The sequence below is a fragment of the Amphiprion ocellaris genome, chromosome 18, assembly GCF_022539595.1.
Source record: "Amphiprion ocellaris isolate individual 3 ecotype Okinawa chromosome 18, ASM2253959v1, whole genome shotgun sequence".
NCBI lineage: Eukaryota > Metazoa > Chordata > Actinopteri > Pomacentridae > Amphiprion > Amphiprion ocellaris.
Window position 1 is genome coordinate 1,219,686 of NC_072783.1, and position 11,585 is coordinate 1,231,270.

Here is an 11,585-nt window from a genome sequence, read left to right on the forward strand (position 1 = left end):
TCTACTTTTAATTTACATTTATTTGATGGCTTTAACTATTAGCTACTTTGCATATTCAGTTAAATAATACAAAATATAATTAACAAGTAAATTATGTAAACAACACTTTTGGCATAGACACTAAACAGATAATGTAGTTCTTACTTTTGTCCATGTCTTTTTTAAACTTCATTTTATGTACATGAAATAAGTTTTATTTCAGTCTAATAATATGACATCGCTGCCTATTATTATTGATGTTGTGTTATTAGATTACCATAAGACTTCAAAATTAGCTTCACCCTTTCCTAGCTGCATCATAATGTGATGAACACATTATTGCATCAGTTGTTATAATCGAGTTAAATATTATACATTGTTCTGCCATTTTGCATAGTGACTACTTTTACTTTTGTGTATATTTTACTTTTGTATTTTTATTCAAGTAAATATTTGAATGCAGGACTTTAGCTCGTAGCACGGTGTTTGTCCACTGTGGTATTAGTTCTTTTACTGGAGTAGAAGGCATGAGTACTTCTACCACTGTTAGAGGGTCAGAGAAAAGGCCTGAGATTGTGTGTTGTATCGAAGGAACAGAGACGTCGGCCGCTGTCTTACCTCCAAAGACTCAAAAGTCAACCTGTCAAGCATGTAGCTGAGCTCGTCGCACAAGAAGTGCTCTGTTGCAAGAATGTTTCTGCTCATGGATCTGTAAGTTTCTATCATGTTCCTGGTTTTTGAGACAAATCAAACGCCATACAAGCGACATCACCCTCATCCCGTTTCCACCCACCTCTGCGATTATTTCTGCAATCACCAGTTGTTGGACTGACCTTGTCTGTCTGGAAAACTTTTAACATATTGCCCAGTCCTCAGTCACATCATTCCTGCTTTCATGTTCACGGAAAGGCGTCGATTTCTGTTTTCCAAAATTGCTCACAGTCTTTTAATCTGAGAAACAATGTGAATTGTATGTGTTCTGCGTCTTGCGCTTCTAAAGAGACTTCAGAAGCGGCGATTGTGGTGAGAAATTTGGACGTTTTTGTTCTTACCTCACATTCAATGTCGTCACTGAGGTTGGTAGGATGAGCAGGTCGGTGGAAAGGTGGAGGGAACGTTTGGAGGTAGAAGTGTCTCTATGCATAACTTGTCTCCTCATGTGTCCAGGCTTGTCTGAGGGCAGAGAAAGGATGTAGCAACGAGTGTTATTAGAGCGACGCTACTTAATAGATGGGCATCGGGTATGTCTCAGAGCAGTGAGAATGGAATATTTCCCCAACTGGCCCCAAAGGTGATGATACTCACTTCCCCTACACTCCCACAAATGACACAGTAGGAACGGATGATTAAATCAAAGAATCGTATGGCCTTTCCCAGTCTACTCATTAAACGTGTTGGATTATTGGGCCCTGGCCAGCTGGAAATGCTCCAGGAGACGGCAGGGTCGAGAACAGACAGGTGGGCTGTTTCTCTTTGGGTTTTTTTGTGTTTAGTCGGCTTACAGGTGCACTCAGTAGGCGCCTGCACATTCAGCTATAAATTAGGCAAAAAGGAAAACAGGTGTACTTTCCTTTCCGGTATCCATGATTAACGTCTGATCTTTTTTTTAACTATTATTATTTTTATTATTGCGTGTTAGAAAACTAATGGAAGGCTTTCCCGGGGCGTGTTCATACAATCAGGATGCTGTGCCATTCGGCCTCGGGTCATCGAGATGTTTTCGTCTACAGGTTGTTCTGAGAAGTTGTGAAGTTAAAAGCGATGTGGAGGAAGTTGCCAAGTATCCTAGGTAGCAGGATGTTGTTAATTTTCTACTTGTGTAGCGATCATGATTTGATATTTTCACATAAATGGGCCAAACTTTAAGCTGTCTTCTGTTGATGTGGATTGTTTGGGGAGAGGCAAAAATGTGAAAAAACCACTCCTCATCAGCTGTTATTTTTCATCACGTAATGTAAATATCATTAGTGCCATTGATGATTACAGCAAACAGTCCTGACTGTGTGGGAGCCAGACACCAACCTGGCAACTGGGATTGGTGCAGTTAGACTTTTAGGAGACGTAAATAGAGAATTATGGAAAAATATACTAAATGAGGCTGAAATACTTTCTTGTAATTGTCTTAACTGTCTGGCGTTTGTTGTGTTTCTCTGTGGGAAACTCCTAAGTAGGCCAGAATAAACCATGTAAAGGAGTTTGCGAGTAGCGTCTGCCCCAGGTCTGCTTAAAAAGTTTTCTGTTCCCTGACAGCTGTTGTTTGGTGAGTGGCAAAAAAAGATAAGGACTGCGAGAAAAAAACAACTAGCTCAAAGTTCAGCTGTTGAATGTTTTTTTTTTCTTTTTCTATTCAGTGGCTGTAGTGTTATGCCAAGTATGTACTGTTTTCTTTTCCCCCTTCTTCCTTATTCTGGTTTTACAGTATATTAATATATTTACCACCTTCACTTTCCTCTCTTTGAAATAACAGCTATATTTTTCAATAAAAGAGAAAGCTGGTAACTTTAACCACGGCTCAGCTGGTTTCTGTTTCATCTCTGCCTCATTTCCAAACTTTTTTTTTCCATTTTCTTTACGGGTTTATTCACATTCAGCTTCCAAAACAGGCTCATTGAAATCTGACCTTAAAGTAGACCTGAGAATATTTACTGAGGGAGCTTTGCAGAAAGAGTTCCAGTCACATTCAGAGTTTTACAAACAGCCGCTCGGAATGGATTATACTGCACAAATAACCCTGAGATGAGAGATAAAACCTCATTTTAGCAGATTTCACATCACAGGCGAGATGAGTCCTGTGAGCTAATTAGAACCCTCCAGCCTGACAGTGATTTTAATACGCTTTAGAGGTTGGTTGATCAAAAAAAATTACCTTAAAACGCTCAAGCTTACCTTCTTTTTCCATGAACTAACCATGAACTCTCCAAACAATCTGTAAGAAACAAAGAAAACATGTTGTTTAATGTGATTTAATCCATTTCTGGACTGTGAGGAAGGTGGGGAAAATGGCTTCAAGAGTGTTAATGAGTGATAACCAGAGGAGGAAATGAAGTGTACCGTGCCGTCTTCTCTCCATTATTCCCACATTTAACCTACTTGGCATGTGGCTAACGTCTGGTATGTGCAAAGGCTCGTCATCTCAGCTCTGAAAACAGAAGCAAAAGCGTTAAAATATCAACTTTAGTAAGAGAACAGTTTACTTTGGATGACTTCTAAATAGTTTTGTCCACTTCAGGTCTGGACACTGAAACAACTTCAGTCGTCACAACAGTCTAGAAGAACTGGTGGAATGTAACCAAGTACTTTAACTCAAGTAAAGCACTATAGCAAGTACACAATTCTAGCTTATTTGTGCTTTACTTTTTCCAATTTATGCTACTTGACTACATTTTAGAGGAAAATATGAACCTACTTTATGTGACTCAATTTACCCTTAATGGTGGACAGCACGTACCTGAACTCAAGTATTGTACAAAAGTAGTTTTGAGGTATTTTACTTGAGATACTTCATACATCCAGTGTGCTACAATTCAGAGGAGAGTGTTGTACTTTTTCCTCTACTATATCAACACTTTTAGTTACTTTTAGGATCAAGAATCTTCATATAACAAGCGTTTAAACTCCAACACATTATAAAAAATTAAGCCAATGGTTTCCGACCTTGTTTGCCTTCTAATGTCTAACAAAAATCAGTGTGTACTTAGATTTCCCTGCAAAATTGTCATAATTTTATATCAATAAAGGTTCCATTAATCCAATATCTCACCAGAAGCAGAAGAGTTGAAACTGTCCATCTGAAAACTGTATTGGAATTTTATTTTTTCTTATTTCCTGTATATAAAGTTGCTCCACCTGCAGCAGCTACAATAGTAACGTGCTGCTAACTCTCATAATACCACATATAATACTATATCAGTCAGAGGGACCAATTAATGCTTTTATTTTGATATTTCAACTATGCTTTTGCTGGTAAGACATATTTTGACTAGAGTTTGAATAAACTTCAGCAGTCTGAACTGTAGAAGCATTGGTGGAATGGAAGTACTTTAATTCAAATATAACACACAATTTTGAAACATTTGTGCTTTAAGATTTTTAATTTATGCTACTTGACGACCTTTCAGAAATGTGACTCCTATTCTCTGAAACTACTCTTGATGGAGGACAGGAAGTACATGTGCTCAAGTTTTGTAAAGAAGTAGTTCTGAGTGATTTTATTTGAGATAAATTATGCATCCAATGCACTATATTTCAGAGGGATTTTTTTTAATACTTTCTACTCCACTGCATTGACAGTGTTAGCTAAGATCAGGACTCTCTCTATATAACAAGCTTTTAAAATAAAACACTTTATAAATATCAAATCAGTGTTTTCCAACCTTTTTCGGCTTCTTATATCTTACAAAAATCAGTTTGTCATCAAAGTCACCATACAGATGTCTCCAAATAGTTCGTTTTCCTGCCAAAATTCTCACCTTTAACGGTTCAAATAGTCCAATACCTCACCAAAAAGCAAACAGAACGTTTGTTAAATAAAAACAGATTTGTATATTAGAACTGAATTTTTTCTGGTTTCCTATATTTAAAACTGTATGCATGCTGCTGACACACTGATGCTTCACTATTAATAATGTCATAATGCTATTTGTAACAATCTATCGGTCAGATTGACCAAACTAGTGCTTTTATTTTGATACTTCAACTGCATTTTGCTGTTAATGCTTCCATACTTTGACTTAACCCTCCTGTTGTCCTCATTTACAGGCACCAAGAAGTAGTTTACTTGTCAGAAAAAAAAAATCAAAAAAAATCAGCAAAAAATTCACAAAATTTCTGAAAATTTGCAAAACCTTCAAGAAGAAAATTCCAATAATTCCTTAAAAGTTTCCCTTAAAAATTTTATTTTTAAAAAATCACCCAAATTTGGCAAGAAAATTCTTGTAAATATTTTCAAAAAGTGAGTAAAAATCTTCAAAAAAAATCCTAAAAATATCTAAAGTGATTCCATATATATCAGTAAAACTTCTAATATTTTCTTTAAGAACATTCACATAAAAATCAACCAAAATCCAGCGACATTCGCTGGATTTTGGTTGATTTTTCTGTGAATGTTCTTAAAGAAACATTTTTTAACATTTTTTTTCCACCAAATGTTCAAAGATTTCCCTAAAATGCTGAAAATGTGGACATCAGAAGTTTCACTGTGAAAATATAGATTTTTCCACATTTTCAGACTTTAAAATGGGCCATTTTGACCTGCAGGACGACACGAGGGTTAAATAGCTGGACTTTTACTTGTAATGGATTATTTTTACATTACTGCATTTTTGCTTATGAACAATCTGAACTATACTACATATAATAAAGGTTTTAAAGGCATAACGCGGTATTTTTTATAAAACATCTCACAAAGTTAACTTCCCAGCAGCCAGTATTGCAGCAGTAAATGCTCTGAATGCGTCTCCCGTCCAGTCCAGCATAGTTTAATTAAAACCGGCTGCTTTCTCTTTCTGCTTGGCAGCTCTCTGGAAAGCTCTGCTATACCACCCATAAAAATAGATTGCCGAAGTTTGCATTTCAATAGTTTGGAAGACAAAAACCCCCCAGAAACTTGGAGATGAGCTCGTTTGCAGACGTGCTACTATCGCCCTCTAGTGGCGTATTTAGGTCAATGCGAGTTAATCAACTTTTAAGTGATGATTTACTCGTTCAATTGACATTTTGACTGCTAAACAGCCTGAATTCTGAACTTTTTGGGAAGCTGTGAAGTGACAGAGCAGTGGCTGTAAATGTATGCAGCTGTATTCAATGTTTAATCTGCATAACCACTGGCAACCTTTTACCGAACCGGTGATTTCTGACCATTTCAGAGCGTCAGAATTTAATTTTCACCTGACTGAAAGATGCAGAGCAGTCACAGGTAAGAGTGAAGAAGACTGAATGTAACCTTATCTCAGCTGGACAGACAGTTTTTATGAAAAAGAAAAGCCGAACACACCACCATCCTCTGTTTTTCAGATTGTCAGCGATCAGAGGCATTTCTCCTTTTTAAAAACCTTGAGACCCCGTCCCTGTTTAGCTATAAGTTTCCTAGCAACGCAAACAAGGGCAGTTCTGAGGCTCAGAAACTAATTTAATATGCTTCAAACAGGGAAGCAAGATCAAAGGTAGAAGGCTATATCTGCAAATTAATGACTGATCTTTTTTCTGCTGCATTACCTATGGCATTTTGTTTGCGGCCACGGTACGAGCAGAACAAAACCTTTTCATGTTTTTACGTTATAGGATGATCATGTAGAACTTTATGTTACTGCAAAAAGAGGTCTATAGTTTATGTTGTTGTTAAAAGATGAATTATTTAGTTTTCAGCTGGTTTACAACCTGAAAGTGGCATCATATTTAAATCATGAGAGGAGAAAATAAGTTTAACTTCACACAATTAAGCAGCTTGTGTTCCATTATAGCAACAAGAAAAGTCAAAACAGATCATCAGATAAGCAAAAAATCCTTCACTAATATCGATATACACGAACATTAAATGAATGATAAATCCAGTGCAGACATTGTTAATGTGGTAAATGACTATTCTAGCTGGAAATGGCTGATTGTTAATGGAATATCTTTGCAGCAACCATCACTCCTGTGTTCTGATGCTACATTGTATTAGCTAATGGTGTTGAAAGGCTCATTGATGATTAGAAAACACTTGTGCAGCTACAGTCATGAAAAAAATTATTAGACCACCCCTGTTTTCTTCAATTTCTTCTTCATTTTAATGCCTGGTACCACTAAAGGTACATTTGTTTGGACAAATCTAATGATGACAATAAAAACAGGTCAAAAGAGTTTAATTTAAAAAGTGATATCTAAATTCCAAATAATGAGCGTGATTTGTAGGCTTTAGTAAGTCCTCCAAACCGTTGCTAAACGTCATAGTTTAGAATGTTGTCCAAAATTGGACAAAAACGTCATAGTTTAGTATGTCGTCCGAAATTGGACAAAAACGTCATAGTTTACTATGTCGTCCGACATTGGACAAAAACGTCATAGTTTAGTATGTCGTCCAAAATTGGACAAAAACATCATGTGGTCCAAAATGTCACAAAACTGTCATAGTTTAGTATGTTGTCTAAAAAGTCACAAAAACGTCATAGTTTAGTATGTCTTCCAAAATTGGACAAAAATGTCATAGTTTAGTATGTCTTCCAAAATTGGACAAAAATGTCATAGTTTAGTATGTCGTCCAAAATGTCAAAAAAACGTCATAGTTTACATGTTTAATACATGTTTGAAAAATCACACTTTTTTTCGACAGTATAGTAAGGCGTTTTTTTGCGCCAAAATTCATGATTTGTTTTTCAAAGAAAACCTTTCTGGAGTGTTTTTCACGGCCTTCCTTTACATTATTTCATCATATGGCACGTTTTTACAACATGTTTGAAAAATCGCACTTTTTTTTCGACATAGTATAGTAAGGCGTTTTTTTTTGCGCCAAAATTCATGATGATTTTTTTTCAAAGAAAACCTTTCTGGAGTGTTTTTCACGGCCTCCTTTACATTATTTAGTCATATGGCACGTTTTTACAACATGTTTGAAAAATCCCAGTTTTTTTCGACATAGTATAGTAAGGCGTTTTTTTTGTGCCAAAATTCTTGATGATTTTTTTTTCAAAGAAAACCTTTCTGGAGTGTTTTTCACGGCCTCCTTTACATTATTTCGTCATATGGCACGTTTTTACAACATGTTTGAAAAATCCCACTTTTTTTTCGACATAGTATAGTAAGGCGTTTTTTTTGCGCCAAAATTCATGATGATTTGTTTTTCAAAGAAAACCTTTCTGGAGTGTTTTTCACGGCCTCCTTCACATTATTTCGTCATATGGCACGTTTTTACAACATGTTTGAAAAATCCCACTTTTTTTCGACATAGTACAGTAAGGCGTTTTTTTTTGCGCCAAAATTCATGATGATTTTTTTTTCAAAGAAAACCTTTCTGGAGTGTTTTTCACGGCCTCCTTTACATTATTTCATCATATGGCACGTTTTTACAACATGTTTGAAAAATCACACTTTTTTTTCGACATAGTATAGTAAGGCGTTTTTTTTGTGCCAAAATTCATGATGATTTTTATTTCAAAGAAAACCTTTCTGGAGTGTTTTTCACGGCCTCCTTTACATTATTTCATCATATGGCACGTTTTTACAACATGTTTGAAAAATCACACTTTTTTTTCGACATAGTATAGTAAGGCGTTTTTTTTGTGCCAAAATTCATGATGATTTGTTTTTCAAAGAAAACCTTTCTGGAGTGTTTTTCACGGCCTCCTTTACATTATTTCATCATATGGCACGTTTTTACAACATGTTTGAAAAATCCCACTTTTTTTCGACATAGTATAGTAAGGCGTTTTTTTTGTGCCAAAATTCATGATGATTTTTATTTCAAAGAAAACCTTTCTGGAGTGTTTTTCACGGCCTCCTTTACATTATTTCATCATATGGCACGTTTTTACAACATGTTTGAAAAATCACACTTTTTTTTCGACATAGTATAGTAAGGCGTTTTTTTTGTGCCAAAATTCATGATGATTTGTTTTTCAAAGAAAACCTTTCTGGAGTGTTTTTCACGGCCTCCTTTACATTATTTCATCATATGGCACGTTTTTACAACATGTTTGAAAAATCCCACTTTTTTTCGACATAGTATAGTAAGGCGTTTTTTTTTGCGCCAAAATTCATGATGATTTGTTTTTCAAATAAAATCTTTCTGGAGTGTTTTTCACGGCCTCCTTTACATTATTTCATCATATGGCATGTTTTTACAACATGTTTGAAAAATCACACTTTTTTGCGACATAGTATAGTAAGGCGTTTTTTTTGCGCCAAAATTCTTGATGATTTTTTTCTCAAAGAAAACCTTTCTGGAGTGTTTTTCACGGCCTCCTTTACATTATTTCATCATATGGCACGTTTTTACAACATGTTTGAAAAATCCCACTTTTTTTCGACATAGTATAGTAAGGCGTTTTTTTTGCGCCAAAATTCATGATGATTTGTTTTTCAAGTAAAACCTTTCTGGAGTGTTTTTCACGGCCTCCTTTACATTATTTCATCATATGGCACGTTTTTACAACATATTTGAAAAATCGCACTTTTTTTCGACATAGTATAGTAAGGCGTTTTTTTTGCGCCAAAATTCTTGATTTTTTTTTCAAATAAAACCTTTCTGGAGTGTTTTTCACGGCCTCCTTTACATTATTTCATCATATGGCACGTTTTTACATGTTTGAAAAATCGCACTTTTTTTTCGACATAGTATAGTAAGGCGTTTTTTTTTGCGCCAAAATTCATGATGATTTTTTTTCAAACAAAACCTTTCTGGAGTGTTTTTCACGGCCTCCTTTACATTATTTCATCATATGGCACGTTTTTACAACATGTTTGAAAAATCCCACTTTTTTTCGACATAGTATAGTAAGGCGTTTTTTTTGCGCCAAAATTCATGATGATTTTTTTTTCAAAGAAAACCTTTCTAGGGTGTTTTTCACGGCCTCCTTTACATTATTTCATCATATGGCACGTTTTTACAACATGCTTGAAAAATCCCACTTTTTTTCGACATAGTATAGTAAGGCGTTTTTTTTGCGCCAAAATTCACGATGATTTTTTTTTCAAAGAAAACCTTTCTGGAGTGTTTTTCACGGCCTTCTTCACATTATTTCATCATATGGCACGTTTTTACAACATGTTTGAAAAATCCCACTTTTTTTCGACATAGTATAGTAAGGCGTTTTTTTTGCGCCAAAATTCATGATGATTTGTTTTTCAAATAAAACCTTTCTGGAGTGTTTTTCACGGCCTCCTTTACATTATTTCATCATATGGCACGTTTTTACAACATGTTTGAAAAATCGCATTTTTTTTCGACATAGTATAGTAAGGCGTTTTTTTTGCGCCAAAATTCATGATGATTTTTTTTTCAAAGAAAACCTTTCTGGAGTGTTTTTCACGGCCTCCTTTACATTATTTCATCATATGGCACGTTTTTACAACATGTTTGAAAAATCACACTTTTTTTCGACATAGTATAGTAAGGCGTTTTTTTTGCGCCAAAATTCATGATGATTTGTTTTTCAAAGAAAACCTTTCTGGAGTGTTTTTCACGGCCTTCTTTACATTATTTCATCATATGGCACGTTTTTACAACATGTTTGAAAAATCGCATTTTTTTTCGACATAGTATAGTAAGGCGTTTTTTTTGCGCCAAAATTCATGATGATTTTTTTTTCAAAGAAAACCTTTCTGGGGTGTTTTTCACGGCCTCCTTTACATTATTTCATCATATGGCACGTTTTTACAACATGTTTGAAAAATCACACTTTTTTTCGACATAGTATAGTAAGGCGTTTTTTTTTGCGCCAAAATTCATGATGATTTGTTTTTCAAGTAAAACCTTTCTGGAGTGTTTTTCACGGCCTCCTTTACATTATTTCATCATATGGCACGTTTTTACAACATGTTTGAAAAATCCCACTTTTTTTCGACATAGTATAGTAAGGCGTTTTTTTTGCGCCAAAATTCATGATGATTTTTTTTTCAAAGAAAACCTTTCTGGAGTGTTTTTCACGGCCTCCTTTACATTATTTCATCATATGGCACGTTTTTACAACATGTTTGAAAAATCACACTTTTTTTTCGACATAGTATAGTAAGGCGTTTTTTTTGCGCCAAAATTCATGATGATTTGTTTTTCAAAGAAAACCTTTCTGGAGTGTTTTTCACGGCCTCCTTTACATTATTTCATCATATGGCACGTTTTTACAACATGTTTGAAAAATCCCACTTTTTTTCGACATAGTATAGTAAGGCGTTTTTTTTGCGCCAAAATTCATGATGATTTTTTTTTCAAAGAAAACCTTTCTGGAGTGTTTTTCACGGCCTCCTTTACATTATTTCATCATATGGCACGTTTTTACAACATGTTTGAAAAATCACACTTTTTTTTCGACATAGTATAGTAAGGCGTTTTTTTTGTGCCAAAATTCATGATGATTTGTTTTTCAAAGAAAACCTTTCTGGAGTGTTTTTCACGGCCTCCTTTACATTATTTCATCATATGGCACGTTTTTACAACATGTTTGAAAAATCCCACTTTTTTTCGACATAGTATAGTAAGGCGTTTTTTTTTGCGCCAAAATTCATGATGATTTGTTTTTCAAATAAAATCTTTCTGGAGTGTTTTTCACGGCCTCCTTTACATTATTTCATCATATGGCATGTTTTTACAACATGTTTGAAAAATCACACTTTTTTGCGACATAGTATAGTAAGGCGTTTTTTTTGCGCCAAAATTCTTGATGATTTTTTTTTTCAAAGAAAACCTTTCTGGAGTGTTTTTCACGGCCTCCTTTACATTATTTCATCATATGGCACGTTTTTACAACATGTTTGAAAAATCCCACTTTTTTTCGACATAGTATAGTAAGGCGTTTTTTTTGCGCCAAAATTCATGATGATTTGTTTTTCAAGTAAAACCTTTCTGGAGTGTTTTTCACGGCCTCCTTTACATTATTTCATCATATGGCACGTTTTTACAACATGTTTGAAAAATC